The following is a 16,078-nucleotide window of genomic DNA, read 5'->3' on the forward strand; positions in this document are numbered from 1 at the left end:
GACTTGTGGCTTCGACCCCCTGCTTTGCCTCTGGCTTACAACTCCGGTTCTGGCATTCAGCTTCTGTCTCTCCAGTACTGATCCCTGGCTCCGTCTCTGGCTTATGATTGGTTTACTCCCTCTGGCTCTGGTATTTGGCTTCTGCCCCTCCTATACTGAGCCTCGGCTTGTTTCCTAGACTCTGCCCACTCTGGACCCAGCTCTAACTGGTAAGCTGAACTCTCTCCTTCACTACTAGGCCTGACCACCCACGGCCCAGTCAGCAACACCTGCACACTTGCATGACAACGGCCCCCACAGTGGATTTTCCAACTCCAAAATAATTTCCCATGGACTGATAGCAATCCATCGTTGCAAGTGTCCACAGTGCAATCACCACTCGCTTCTCCACCGTCAGCGCAGCTCTCATTCTGGTGTCCCCATGCTGAAGGGCTGTGGTGAGCTCAGCTCACAGATCCAAGAATGTGGCTTTTTGCATCCAAAAGTTCTGCAGCCACTGTCCGTCATCCCAAACCTACATTACAATGTGATCCCACCAGTCAGTGCTTGTTTTTGGGGCCCAGAAGTGGTGCTCCACCATCTGCAGCTGCTCTGTGAATGCCACCAACAAACTTGAATTGGATTTTGCTATGCCCCACAGCAGTCTGTCCTCCACAAAGTCATCATGTTCCCTTCGGATGCAGTCCTTCTTGCGGGTCTGCAAACACTAGAGGATTATGCGTCCTTTGCTTGCAATGCTCATGACAACCGTACAGAACTGTGCAGGCTCCATGCTTCTCTCAGCGAGGGGAACCACACAGATTCATGGGATTTTTTAAAAAGGCACAAAAATTATGGGATATAGATGGCATTATGGGATGGAGAAAGTTGCATGCTGGGAAGTTGACACCTTGCTCCCAGTCACTCCTGTGTGAACCATTTTTGCCCAACCATGCATTGCAAAAACTTCTCAAAAGACAGCGCACTTGATGGTGAAGAGTTGCACACTGGATATCTACCCATGGTGCACTGACCTGTACATCAACACGAACACTCCTGGTGAGTATGCACACCCTCAAGGCTAGGAGTCAAGTATGCACACACATAAGCAATATCCTAACTTCAGTGGCTTTATCCTGATGTAACGTGCGTCAGCCAAAGTTTGTGGTGTAGACATGGCCTCAGGGCTTGTGTGCCTTAGTCACTGTTGCCTTCTAGAGGAATACAGACTTAGTACTGCTTCCAAGCCAGGGAGTTTTCCTCTGGCTCTAGAGATCTGTGATTTTGGAAGGACCAGGGTTCATGTTCTAGCTCCAATTCCATCTATTTGTGGGTCATTTATACAGTAACTTAGTGTGTTGTCTGCAGGACATTGATTTGTTCCAGTTGGCCATTATTATGGGCAGGAAATTGGGCCAGAAGTCCAGGCATAGCCCAGGTTGTATTTTTGTTGCAGTTTTCATGGGAATCCTGGTTTCTGTGAGTTTCATGATTTTTTAAAATATATATACACCGCTTTTGACCTCTTGCATGAATAGGAGTATGATGGTCACAGCTGAGGGAATGCCACTGAGAACTTTGAGAACCACCAAGTGAAAACCCGCATGGGAGACTCTGGGAGAGCAGGAGCTTACGTCTGGTGCTTTGTCTTGGGGAGGAAGGTTCACAAGTTCCATTTCTGGGACGTGTTGGAAAGAGAGTCATGTACCTGGCTGAAGCTGTTCAACACTGCTGGCACCCTGCTGCCATTGCAGAGGCCAAGGATGGGATACTGCACTGAGTAAGAGGCAGCAAAGGTGCTCTCCTCACCACCAGCCTACCTGCACTAGGGTTGCATGGAAGTGTCAAAGGCATGAATCGCTGTGTCTACATCTGCATCAGAGATGCCAGGACTCCTGATTGACAAAAGTGCTTCATGTCACGGTTGTCACCAAGCAATCCAGGAGCATTGACGGGACCAAAAAACCCAAAACCAAAAACTTCTCTTGACAAATGCTGGGTACAAATCCCGAAAGGAGGGTGCACTCACAGCCTCTGTCCTTTCCTTCAGATGTTTCTCCTTTCCTGTATCAGCACCACTTCTCTCTTATCCAGACTGAGCCAACACAAGATTCTTGCCATCCTCTCTTCCAGTTCCATCAAGCACCAGGACAGCAGCGAACCCACAACATCCAGGTTGAGTGAAAAGGTATAGATTTGAGTGCCACTCGCATTGGTGATGCTGCACACCCAAATAGTTCACCTTCACTGTGATGGCTCTACGTGCACATCGAACAGGATGGGGCAAGATGGAATCATGTTGAACCCAGCATGTGAGAGTCCTTGGCATGTCTCAGACAGGAAGAAATCCACTGAAAGGCCTTGCTGGCCACTCCCACAAATTTTAGCAGACAAGTCAATCAAATCACCTGGGTCAAATACTGCCAACAGATCTAATAAAACTAGCACAGACTTTTCTTGTATCCATCACCAGGCGGAGATGGAATTATCTGAGAATGACTCATTCTAAAAACCCATACATAAAACTAAATTCACGAGTAGTATAGAAACCTATGAGATCAAGATGTGCCCAGGATAGCTGCAACGTCACCTTCTTAATAGTCTTCCCCCAAAAAGAGAAAATAAGGAATTAGGCTGTAATTAGCAAGGCTGAAAATGTCAAGATGATTCCTGGAGCAGGGACCTCGCCACTGCTTAAGAACCTTGGTCTTTTGCAATCTTTGTCAATTATGAGCAAAAATAAAACCTCACTATATTCTGTCAGTGACAAGGATCTAACCTGCAGGTAGCCTGTTACAAATCTGAGACCTTAGGATGAAACTCAACCAGAGAAGGAGGTTTAATCATAGCTTTCTCCCCTGCCATTTATCCAAGTCAGCTGGATAAAACTAATCTTTTAGCAAAACAAATGGGAAATACTTCACAGCAAGAATAACCTGATTATGTAATTTCCCTTCTGGCCCAACTCTGGTGGTGGGGGGGTGGGGGGACAGTGGCTTGGCCCAGCAGGCACTCGGGGATCAGGGAGGCCGGCAGCTAGGACTGATGCTGGGGCCGGCTCGGCGCTGGGGGAGGCCAGCAGCTCAGCCCGGCCCAGTGCTGAGGGAGGACGGTGGCTCTGCCCAGCACTCGGGGAGGCTTGCAGCTTGGCCTGGTGCTGGGGCTGTCTGACTTGGGGGGGCGGGCGGAGGGGCCGGCTCAGCCCGATGTGGCTGGAGCAGGTGGGCCGGGGCTCCTCTGGTTGCAGGGACCCCTCAGAGTCAGGGCTTCTTCTTTTACGGTGTAAGAGGGGGGTTTCAGGGCTCCTGCATGCAGGGGAGCAGGGCCTTGGGCAGAAGGGGCAGGGCTGCCGGACCATCGTCCGCAAAGTGGGGGTTCACCCACTTCCCATAGTTGCCTCCCTGACCATCTTGGCTAATAGCCATTGATGGACCTATTCTCCATGAACTTATCTAATTCTTTTTTGAACCCCGTATTTACATCTTACGGGCTGCATTCTCGCTAAATATTTATGGTGTTTTCCTGTCTGTAGATTTTTCAAACAATCGCTCTCCAAGTCTTCTCATTTTAAGGTGTATCACAACTCCCAGCAACCTTACAGCATGAATGACACCTTAGCAACAGCCCATCAGGAAAGCTTATTGCCAAAAAACATTGTGTCATGTTAAGATGCAATTAAAAGCTATCCTGGGGCAACAGAATAGATGGAAAGGTACAAATGCAGCCGAATAAATTTCCTTCCCCCAGAACTGCAGTCTCATATTTCTATATTTTTTATTTTTAAACTGACAACATGCTCAGAACCACATAAACTAATAAATTCCAATTCCTGGTGGCTTCAGAATACTGAGAAATGCTCTATTCATTAGAGCAGATTAAAAGAGAGCTCCCTTTGTTTTAACATCGATTTACTGCAATGACTTGGATGAGGCGCCCAGAGCAAGAGACTGGGAGGGTAACAATATCAGAATTGGGAGGCAGGGTGACAGAACTAGCACAAGGGCAGCCTTTAGGGTGGCAGATAGTTCTGTGCCCTCTAAAACACACATCCTTCCAGAAGCTGGAACTGAACCCAAGGTTCCAGAGTCTTTATGTTCCTCCACATCAGCAAATAGCTATGAAATCCAGTGTGTGCGTCTCATCGCCCTCTAGTGCCTGGTCCATATGGAGGATGGTATTTGATGAAAAGAGCTGTAGAAGACATAGGTATTATTGTTACTGATCTGAGTTACTCTCTTAGCTCAAAAAGAAAAGGAGTACTTGTGGCACCTTAGAGACTAACAAATTTATTAGAGCATAAGCGTTCGTGAGCTACAGCTCACTTCATCGGAGCTGTAGCTCACGAAAGCTTATGCTCTAATAAATTTGTTAGTCTCTAAGGTGCCACAAGTACTCCTTTTCTTTTTGCGAATACAGACTAACACGGCTGCTACTCTGAAACCTCTCTTAGCTCAAGTGGTAGAGATCTGTGTGGTGGAACTAAAGGTTGCAACCCTGCTAATGAAACCACGGAGGGGTCAGTATGATTCCACATGATAGAACTTCTGTGTGTTCTGTTTGCTTTTTTGAACACCTAGGAAATTCCAGGCACCAAAAAAAGACCCTGTGTTTAAAAGAACAGAATTAAGGTTGACTATGCAACCTTATTTTGCTGCCTTGTGTGTATGCATTATGATATGGTCTTTAATCATGTGATCACCTACTATTTTTCACACAGGACTCGCGCTGGGGATGAAACAGGGTCATGCAGTGAAGGATGCTGTTGTCTGTAGCCCCCTGCTTCCCTTGCTGCAGAAGCCCAAAGGTGTGCAGCTAATGAGACAGGGGCTGCAGGAAGAGAAAGGATGGTCTCATGGGTAAGGCAGTTGAATGGGGCCCTAGATTCTATCCCTGCCTCTGCCACAGAGTTCCGGTTTGATACTGGGCGGGTTGTTTAAACCGCACTTTTCACAGGTGGTCACTAATTGTGTGTTGCTCATTTTCTGGGTGCCCCACTTCAGACTCTGGGGTCTGTTTTACAAAAGGGCTGAGCACTCACCGCTGCACCCAAAGTCAATGGGAGCTGAGCTTTGAATGTCCAAAGTGCTATAGAATGCTTAGTAGTCTGAAAAATCAGGCCCTAGGTATCTCAAATTGGGCACCCAAAATCGGGTGTACTTTTGACTTGAATCTCTCTGTGCCTCAGCACCCCATCTGTAAAATGAGGTTAATACCACCCTCTCATTTCACAGAGATGTTGTGAAAATAAATTCATTACAGTATTTGGATGTGTCACAATTATTAGCAATGAGCACCATAGAACAGCCCATAAGGAAATGAATATTTCCATCTTCAGAGCAGGGTTTGAATAGTGTGCAGTAAATAAGGCCTAGAGCCAGGGATCCTGTAGAAAAAGTAGCATGCGACCATGTAATTAAAGACTATTATAATGCATACACACAAGAAAGGTGAATTCAGGTTGCATGGGCAGCTTTAATTCTGGCATTTCCTAACTTGGGAGTGCTTGATTTTGCAATCCTAGCATTCGTTGAAAGGATTTCTGTGTGTAATATGTATAATGAGAACACCCAGAGATACATTAGGTAGGAGGTGATGGGGTTACAAGGGATATAAATGCTCATGCTTCAGGATATGAGCCAGCCACTAACTGATGGAGGCTATAGAGAAATGTATCCTATGGGTAAGTTATTTCACAGTTTTCCATTACAGGATTCTTGCACTTTCCTTGGAAGCAGCTGGCACCGGCCACCTGCCAGAGAAAGGTTTCTATACTAGCAGAACCTTTGGTCTGAATGAGTGTAGTCATTCCTTATGTACATGGAATAGACAAGAGCTTAATTTTGTCCCAAATACCAAGAAAGTGAGGCAACAGTGGATGGGTTAAGGAAGAGTAAAAAAGCAATAAATTAGTTCTTTTAATTTCAGTATTTGATAACTAAATTGATATAAAGGTCTGACCCTGGTGGTTATAAATAATGGCTACAATTTCTATCAACCTTCAATGTAGGGAAACTCTTCTGATTAATGTGGGTTGGAAGTTAAAGAGATCCAGCTTGGAAACCCTGAAATATTTTTCACTTCTGCCCAGCAGGAAAACCATTGTCCTATAATGACAACAGGCTAGTCTAGAAACATTATCTCTTCATAGCATTAAAATCTATCTGAGAACAAAGGCAAATGTCAGGAAGGGGAAAGATTAATTCAGTTTTATGAGAGGTCAGCTCCCCTTCAGGCACCTACACTAAGTGGCCATATTTTCCAAGAGTGCTCAAACAACAACGTACTGAGCAATTTTGATAAGCTAGCCGCAGTTGTGGGAGCCAAGCCCTTCTGATGATCGGCCTTAGTGATGACAACTGGGGCAAGATTGACAGCCCTGAAGATCCTCTATTGAGCTACAAAGCAAATACAGCACAGACAATGGCAGTGCAAGCTCCCCCCACATTTATGAACCCTGACGGGGCGGGATTGCCTTTAGCCATCTACGTGCAGTTCAGTTCTTGTCTACTATGATAGTCAACATTGGGAGAGTGTGGAAATGTAACGCCCAGTTGCTGAGGCAGGCTAAGGAGTAGTCCAGAGCAGTAGTCAAGTGTGTGTGGGTAGCTAGCAGGTCAACCTGTATCAGAGACAGTCTAGGGTAATGATCAGCGTTCTCAGAGGGGTCACTAGCCAGAAAATCCAGTGCAAGGAGTTGGGTTAGGAGGGAGACTGGGCAAGGCAACAGGGCAACAAGGTAGAGTCAGGCAACATGGTCTAGGCAGCAACCAGTCAGCAATGGTCTGTTGCTCAGACAGCTTCCTTTTCCTGTTGGAGCCTTTATATAGTCCAGGTACCCAATGAGTGTGTTGCCTATTCATCCAATCAGGGACCTGGGGCGTGACTGCTGTGAGCCTGCAGGCTTTTAGCAGTTAGGCTCTTGGTCTGGGGCAGTGGCTCAATACATAACTGTAGTGAAGCAGCTAAGGATGCTGCTGGTGGGTCCTGCCAGGAAGATAATAATTGAAAGGCAAGTGTGGCCCCCTGGATAGGTACTGGGTTCAGGAGACCTTGGGTTCTGTTTACAGCTCTGCCATTGACTTGCTGGGTGACCTTTGACAAGTAGTTCACTATGTGTGTCAGTTTCCCTATCTCTTAAGTGGGGCTAGTGATACCTGCCCTCCTCTATGAAGCACTGAGATCTACACCTAAGAAAGTAGTATGTAAATACTAGGTACCATCAAAAAGCTTCACACACACTCCTGTACAATCCCCTCTGAGGGGATTGACCTTAATGACCTTCTGTCCTTAATACCTATAATATTCATAGTAAATAGGCACAATGGCCTGTGATGGGATGTTAGATGGTGTGGGATCTGAGTTACCCAGGAAAGAATTTTCCGTAGTATCTGGCTGGTGAATCTTGCCCATATGCTCAGGGTTTAGCTGATCGCCATATTTGGGGTCGGGAAGGAATTTTCCTCCAGGGCAGATTGGAAGAGGCCCTGGAGGTTTTTCGCCTTCCTCTGTAGCATGGGCATGGGTCACTTGCTGGAGGATTCTCTGCTCCTTGAAGTCTTTAAACCACGATTTGAGGGCTTCAATAGCTCAGACATAGGTGAGAGGTTTTTTGCAGGAGTGGATGGGTGAGATTCTGTGGCCTGAGTTGTGCAGGAGGTCGGACTAGATGATCATAATGGTCCTGTCTGACCTTAATATCTATGAATCTATGAGTGCTACAGATCAGAATACTATGACTATCAAAGACCATGCAGACCCCTTTTGAGTTATTCATATATGCCAAGGTCAGAAGGGATCATTGCCATCAGCTAGTCTGACCTCCTGTGTAACACAGGCCAGAGACCTACCCCAGAATAATTTCTAGAGAATATCTTTTAGAAAAACATCCACTCCGGATTTAAAAATGGTCAATGATGGAAAGATACACCTTGCCCCTTGGTAAATTGTTCCAATAGTTAATTACTCTCTCACTGTTAAAAATGTACCCCTTATTTCTAGTCTGAATTTGTCTAGTTTCAACTTCCAGCCATTGGGTCATGTTATACCTTTCTCTGCTAGGTTGAAGAGCCCATTATTAATTTGTATCCCATGTAGGTACTTATAGACTGAATCAAGTCATCCCTTCACCTTCTCTTTGTTAAGCTAAACAGAATGAACTCTTTGAGTCTATCACTATAAAGCATGTTTACTAATCCTTTAATCATTTTTGTGGTTCTTCTCTGAACCCGCAACAATGTATCAATTGTGGACACCAGAACTGGACACGATATTCTAGCAGTGGTCGCACAGGTGCCAAATGCAGAGATTCATAGATACTAAGGTCAGAAGGGACCACTCTGATCATCTAGTCCGACCTCCTGCACAGCGCAGGCCACAGAATGTCACCCACCCACTCCTATGAAAAACCTCACCCATGTCTGAGCTATTGAAGTCCTCAAATCATGGTTCAAAACTTCAAGGAGCAGAGAAGCCTCCCTCTAGTAAACCATGCCCCATGCTACAGAGGAAGGCAAAAAAAACCTCCAGGGCCTCTCCAATCTGCCCTGGAGGAAAACTCCCTCCCGACCCCAAACATGGCAATCAGCCAAACCCTGAGCACATGGGCAAGATTCACCAGCCAGATACCCAGGAACGAATTTTCTATAGTAAATCAGATCCCATCCATCTAATATCCCATCTCAGGGGATTTGGCCTATTTACCCTGAATATTTAAAGATCAATTACTTACCAAAATCCCATTATCCCATCATACCATCTCCTCCATAAACTTATCGAGTAGAATCTTAAAACCAGATAGATCTTTTGCCTCCACTGCTTCCCTTGGAAGGCTATTCCAAAACTTCACTCCTCTGATGGTTAAAAACCTTAGTCTGATTTCAATTCTAAACTTCCTGGTGGCCAGTTTATACCCATTTGTTCTTGTGTCCACATTGGTGCTGAGCTTAAATAATTCCTCTCCCTCTCCTATATTTATCCCTCTGATATATTTATAGAGAGCAATCATATCTCCCCTCAACCTTCTTTTAGTTAGGCTAAACAAGCCCAGCTCCTTAAGTCTCCTTTCATAAGACAAGTTTTCCATTCCTCAGATCATCCTAGTAGCCCTTCTCTGTACCTGCTCCAGTTTGAATTCATCCTTTTTAAACATGGGAGACCAGAACTGCACACAGTATTCTAGGTGAGGTCTCACCAGTGCCTTGTATAACGGTACTAAAACCTCCTTATCCCTACTGGAAATGCCTCTCCTGATGCATCCCAAAACCGCATTAGCTTTTTTCACAGCCATATCACATTGGCAGCTCATAGTCATCCTATGATCAACCAATACTCCATGGTCCTTCTCCTCTTCCGTTACTTCTAATTGATGCGTCCCCAACTTATCACTAAAATTCTTGTTATTAATCCCTAAATGCATAACCTTACACTTCTCACTATTAAATTTCATCCTATTACTATTACTCCAGTTTACAAGGTCATCCAGATCCTCCTGTATAATATCCCGATCCTTCTCTGAATTGGCAATACCTCCCAGCTTTGTATCATCTGCAAACTTTATTAGCACACTCCCACTTTTTGTGCCAAGGTCAGTAACAAAAAGATTAAATAAGATTGGTCCCAAAACTGATCCCTGAGGAACTCCACTGGTAACCTCCCTCCAACCTGACAGTTCGCCTTTCAGTAGGACCCGTTGCAGTCTCCCCTTTAACCAATTCCTTATCCACCTTTTGATGTTCATATTGATCCCCATCTTCTCCAATTTAACTAATAATTCCCCATGTGGCACGGTATCAAATGCCTTACTGAAATCTAGGTAAATTAGATCCACTGCATTTCCTTTATCTAAAAAATCTGTTACTTTTTCAAAAAAGGAGATTAGATTGGTTTGGCACGATCTACCTTTTGTAAAACCATGTTGTATTTTGTCCCATTTACCATTGACTTCAATGTCCTTAACTAATTTCTCCTTCAAAATTTTTTCCAGGACCTTGCATACTACAGATGTCAAACTAACTGGCCTGTAGTTCTCCGGATCACTTTTTTTTCCTTTCTTAAAAATAGGAACTATATTAGCAATTCTCCAATCATTCGGTACTATTCCTGAGTTTACAGATTCATTAAAAATTCTTGCTAATGGGCTTGCAATTTCAGGTGCCAATTCCTTTAATATTCTTGGATGAAGATTATCTGGGCCCCCCGATTTAGTCCCATTAAGCTGTTTCAGTTTCGCTTCTACCTCTGATATGGTAATATCTACCTCTATATCCTCCTTCCCATTTGTCATGCTACCATTATCCCCAAGATCCTCTTTAGCCTTATTAAAGACTGAGGCAAAGTATTTGTTTAGATATTGGGCCATGCCTAGATTATCTTTAACCTCCGCTCCATCCTCAGTGTTAAGCGGCCCCACTTCTTCCTTCATAGTTTTCTTCTTATTTATATGGCTATAGAACCTTTTACTATTGGTTTTAATTCCCTTTGCAAGGTCAAACTCTACTCGACTTTTAGCCTGTCTCACTTTATCCCTACATCTTCTGACCTCAAGTAGGTAGCTTTCCTTGCTGATCCCTCCCATCTTCCACTCCCTGTATGCTTTCTGCTTCTTCATAATCACCTCTCTAAGATGCTTGCTCATCCAGCTTGGTCTACAACTCCTTCCTCTGAATTTTTTCCCCTTTCTTGGGATACAGACTTCCGATAGCTTCTGCAGCTTTGATTTAAAGTAATCCCAGGCCTCCTCTACCTTTAGATCCATAAGTTCTTCAGTCCAATCCACTTCCCTAACTAATTTCCTTAATTTTTGAAAGTCAGCCCTTTTGAAATCAAAAACCCTAGTTGCAGATTTATTTTTGTTAATCCTTCCATTTAGTTTGAACTGAATTAGCTCATGATCACTTGAGCCAAGATTGTCCCCTACAACCATTTCTTCTATGAGGTCCTCGCTACTCACCAAAATTAAATCTAAAATGGCATCCCCTCTAGTCGGTTCAGCAACTACTTGATGAAGGAATCTATCAGCTATCGCATCTAGGAAAATCTGAGCCCTATTATTATTACTAGCACTGATCCTCCAGTCTATATCTGGGAAGTTAAAGTCTCCCATGATCACGCAGTTTCCATTAGTATTTACTTGATTAAAGACATTAAAAAGGGCTGTATCCATATCCAAATTAGATCCCAGAGGTCTATAGCACACCCCAAGCACTATCGTAGGAGAGGCTTTACTAGTGTTCTTCCCCAATGTAATTTTTGCCCAGACGGACTCTGTCTTATCCATTGCATCGCTTCTTATTTCTTTACATTCTAACTCATCATTGATATACAATGCTACTCCACCCCCTTTACCTTTGTTTCTGTCTTTCCTAAACAGCACATACCCTTCAATACCTGTAATCCAGTCATGACTACTATTCCACCATGTTTCTGTTATCCCTATAATATCTGGTTTCACTTCCTGCACCAGTAGCTCTAGTTCCTCCATTTTGTTACCTAGACTCCTCGCATTGGTGTACAAACATCTTAATTTTTTCTGTTTGGACTCAGAGGTAAAAGAACCTCTCTACATCTACTTGAGAACCCTGTCTATATGCATCCCAGGATCGCATTAGCCCTTTTGGCCATAGTGTTGCACTGGGAGTTTATGTTCAGCTGATGATCCACCGCAACCCCCACATCTTTTTCAAAGTTGCTGCTTCTCTGGATAGTCTCCCATCCTGTAAGTATGGCCTGCATTCTTTGTTCCTAGGTGTATACATTTAGCCATATTAAAATGCTTATTGTTTGCTTGCACCCAGCTTCCCAAGTGATCACTGTATCAGTGTCCTGTCCTCTTTGTTATTTATCACTCCCCCAATTTTTGGGTCATCTGAAAATTTTAATCAGTGATAATTTTTTTGTTTTCTTCCAGATTAATAAAAATGTTAAACAACATAGGGCCAAGAAACAGTCCTTGGGGGACCCTACTAGAAACATACCCATTCAGTGATATTTCCCTGTTTACAAATACATTTTGAGACCTATCTGTTAGGCAGCTTTTAATCCATTTAACATGGGCCATGTTAATTTTATATCTTTTTAGCTTTTTAATCCGAAGTGTTGTACGGTACCAAGTCAACCACCTTGCAGAAATCTATGTCTATTACATCAACCCTATTACCTTTATCAACCAAACTTGTAATTGCATAAAAAAAGATCAAGTTAATTTGACATGATCTATTTTCCATAAACCCACATTGATTGGCATTAATTACATGGTCCTCCTCTTAATTCTTTATTAATCAAGTCCCGTATCAGCCTAAGCATTATCTTGTCCGGGATTGATTTGAGACTGGCAGGCCTATAATTCCCCAGGTCATCCCATTTACCCTTTTTAAAGATTGGCACATTAGCTTTCTTCCAGATTTCTGAAACTTCCCCAGTGCTCCAAGACTTATTGAAAATCAACTTTCATGGTCCAGTGAGCTAGAACAAAAGAGTCAGGACTTCATGCTGTGAGAAATCTAATATAGGTACAGGGAAGAGTCAGAAGAAAGCAAGCCAGGCATCTCAATATTATGGGTCATTATCTAATACTGCATTGACCAGGAAGGCAGCAGATGAATGTCCTTTAGAACCCCATGTGGTTTGAAATTTATAGGAAACAAACTAATGTGCAATCCTGGTTTATACTGTGTTCTTGTAATCACGTAACTGTTTTGTCCCAATTCACCTCTAACTTACACAGAGCTGGATTCTGCAACCTTTACTCCTTCAGTAGCCTCTTACTCCATTGATTTTAATGGGACTACTCTAGAGTAAAGTATTTATTCAACACAAAGGTAGCAGAATCTAGCCCATTACCTTTTTACCTATGTAATTCAATTGGCTTGTTATGCAGTTACAATTTACACCAGTTTCCACCGACTTCAATGGGCTTTAGATCTGTCTGTAAGTGAGAAGAGAATTGGGTCCTTTGTTTCTCTGTTCGTTGTGGTAAAGGTTGATTGACATAAATATACTACTACTCCAATTATTAGCCTGTGGCTTCCAGAAGATCACTTAATTAAACACAGAGGGAGGAAGGGGCAGGTATCCATATCACATAAACACAAACAGCAAAACACCTAACCCAGACAGCAGGTGCTTCCTGCAGTTCTGCCAAATGGATCTGCCTGGCTTGCAATGATGCCAATACAAACCTCAGACATGGCTAAAATAATCTAATCAGAACCCCTTTCTTTCAGATTGATAGCCCATTGTTGAGCGTACTGGGCAAAGTTCTCTCCAGAGGGTCCTGTCACCCCCATGCTTTGTTGGTTGTGATGGCAGCCAGAGCAAACAGAAATGGAAGTCACAACAATCAGGTTAATTGTCATCATCAAGGAAGTCAAGAGAAAACTCTGTAGGTTGGGCTGTACTTTAAGGTCTGGCTTATGTGAACCCTATTGCTGTGGGGCAAAAACGGTAGGAGACTACACATGCTAGCGCACTCTTAGTGAAAGAGAAACATTCATCCAGTGGACCAGGGACTTACCCAATCTGGCGTTAGGACCATCCACTGCTTCAGTTTCCCTCTCTCAAATGGTCGACCACCAGCTCTGAGCTGATTTTGCTTTCCAAGTAAGTTGTGAAAGTCCACCCCATCCAGAGACAACTAGAATCCAAAAGGAAACAAAAAGAAAAGCCAATCCTTCACCCAACTCCTGCCAGGCACAGCCCTTCTTCACAGAGTCTGTCCTCTTCTACAACAAGAAGTCCTCTTGCCTTTCTTGGGCTCAACTTCCAACCCTCATTTGCAGGAATCAATCCCCTCTTCCCCTTGATAGCAAGGGTGGCAGCATAGGGCAATCTGCATCCACACTTGACTATGTGTCCAAGCATTGTCAACTCATGATTTCCTTTGAAGGAAGACAATTTTGGCCACAGCTGGAGCCACTCTGGTGATGATAGAGAAGGTCCAGCCATGCCCAGTGGAAAACCTGCAATAATTGGCTGCCTTCCCCACCTCTTGGGGAAAAGTAACCAATCAGGGCTACTGAAGGAGGCAGCACTCCACTCTGGAGTTAAGAGGAGTTTTTGGTGTTGGCTCCTCCTTCCCCTACCCATTCTCATAGGAGGGACAGTGGGGAAAAGAAAGACTCCAGCAGCTCAGGGAAGATCTTCTCCTTCCTCCTCTGAATAGTGGGTCAGTCTTTTGTGTGTTCCTCCCCACTACATCCCTGCAACACCAGGCTGGGGATGGGGAGAGAGTGTGAAAAAACTCTTGGAGCTGCACCCCCTATCTCAGGCCTGGAAGGGGCCATGGTTAATCCTCCAGACCTGAAGATGGGGAAAGCCTCTGGAAAAACAGGAAGAGCAGATGTAGGGCTGAGGGTCAAGAATTGATGAGGGGCTCATAATTAATTACTGGGCTGAAAGGTGGTAGGATAAATAGATTGTGGCGGAAAAGGTGGAAGCTCTGCACTATCCAGCAACCCACAAGAGCTCCTGCAGCAGGGGCCAATGGGACCTTACTCTAAAAACTTGGAGAAGTTGGCAACCCCATAGCTATCTCACACATAGACCCACACACAAAAGGGGGGTGAGGAGTTGGCGGTTCAAAAACCTCAAAAGAAAGACCAAAAACAAATGATAGCCTTAAAAAAAAAAAAAACACACACCTCATGGGTTTGAACTTTTGAGAGTTGCAGTACTGGGGTCCCTGCCCAGTGTTTAATTTATAAGGAAAGAAGTGCCAGGGCTCAAGCAATTAGGTGGTGGGGATCAAGTCATTTTATTACATTCATAACTGATGCAGCAAACCCAGAGGTGCCAGGGTTATGAAGTGCCAAACCTAGAGGTGCCAGGGCCCAGCCCTGGAACAAATTAAGCTGGAACCCTACACAAGTGAGCTGTCTATCCCATAACTCAAGTGGCCCTGACTATTCTTCCCAGGATATCTTCCCAGGGCCCAGCCTAGACCTCCTGGTTGGTCTCCTGCTGTTTAATAGGCCACTCACAGCCAGGTCTGCTCTCCCTGCAGTATCAGCCCTGACTGACCAAAGGCTGCTCTTAGATCTCCCAGCAGGCTGTTCTTAGACACATACTCCCCCCACCACATGATCCTTAGACTCATTTCCTCCAACTGGGGAGGTTGTATAAACCTGATTCAGGTGAATAAGGCTGAGCCCCAACCCCTTAAAGGGCCAGTTTACCCTACAACATGCAAATCCAGCTGAATCCTGCTTGCTAGGGAAGGCAGTGGGAATTTTGCTATTCAGTTCAATGGGAACAAGCTCAAGGTTCTCTATTTTATTATGTCTATAATACCAGGGAGTACACGATGTGTTGCAGATATCAGTGAAGACACTGCCTGTCCTGAAGAGGGACACTCTCTGCTAACCTAGTCCAAGACTGTTAAGATTTCCAGACTAACCAAACTCAAAAGCCCAAGTCCCGTTATGCACCTTTTGTAGGTGCTTCATGTCTTTGTCAGGTGACTCGTACTTTCATTAGACCAAGTTTCTGGAAGGCACCAACTGGAGGGGAGCAAACACGCAGCCAATTTTGCCAACACTAAATATTTAGTGGGGTCTCCTCTTTGGTCCAGGAAGAACCTTTAAGTAGCCCTGAGCCATCCCAGTAATAGATGTTCTCCAACCACCATCCAAGAGATAAGCAGTACATGGCTGCTGTACCTGGATTACAGAACTCAGCCTGAACAAGACATGGACAGTGAGCCAAAGGGTTAGTAGGTCACAATTTTGCTACTAATATTTTCAGTGATACTCAAAAGATTGCTGGACCTTTACACTACACTCAGATGCATCCTTCACCTGTGCTTCAGAAACAGCATGTGTGTTCCCTCAGTGCCCCATACAGGACAGCAACTGGTATGCAGGGAGGGCAGAGTCCCATCTTGCCCTTTATCTGACTGACCATGTATACAACACTCGATAGCTCCCACCAATCTCATATCTTCCACACAGGCTTAGTGTTGAGATGTTTGTCCCCCCTTTGGCATTCCTCTGCATTGTTTTAAATGAATCCCATCCCCTTCCTCTAATCTCTCCAAGATCCTCTGGGATTCAGCCTCCATCTTCCTCTATAAAAAGAAAAGGAGTACTTGTGGCACCTTAGAGAC

General features: G+C 44.5%; 1 long non-coding RNA gene across 1 annotated transcript; it reads right to left on the bottom strand.

Moving 5' to 3' along the window:
- Positions 1 to 3,729: 3,729 nt before the first annotated feature.
- LOC122459755 lies at positions 3,730 to 13,847 on the bottom strand. Its single transcript, XR_006280634.1, has 2 exons — positions 13,490 to 13,847; positions 3,730 to 4,170 (listed from the first exon to the last, which is right to left on the bottom strand). It is a non-coding gene; the product is annotated as an uncharacterized LOC122459755 (long non-coding RNA).
- Positions 13,848 to 16,078: the final 2,231 nt, after the last annotated feature.

Source organism: Dermochelys coriacea, chromosome 4 (genome assembly GCF_009764565.3).
Source record: "Dermochelys coriacea isolate rDerCor1 chromosome 4, rDerCor1.pri.v4, whole genome shotgun sequence".
Classification (NCBI taxonomy): Eukaryota; Metazoa; Chordata; order Testudines; family Dermochelyidae; genus Dermochelys; species Dermochelys coriacea.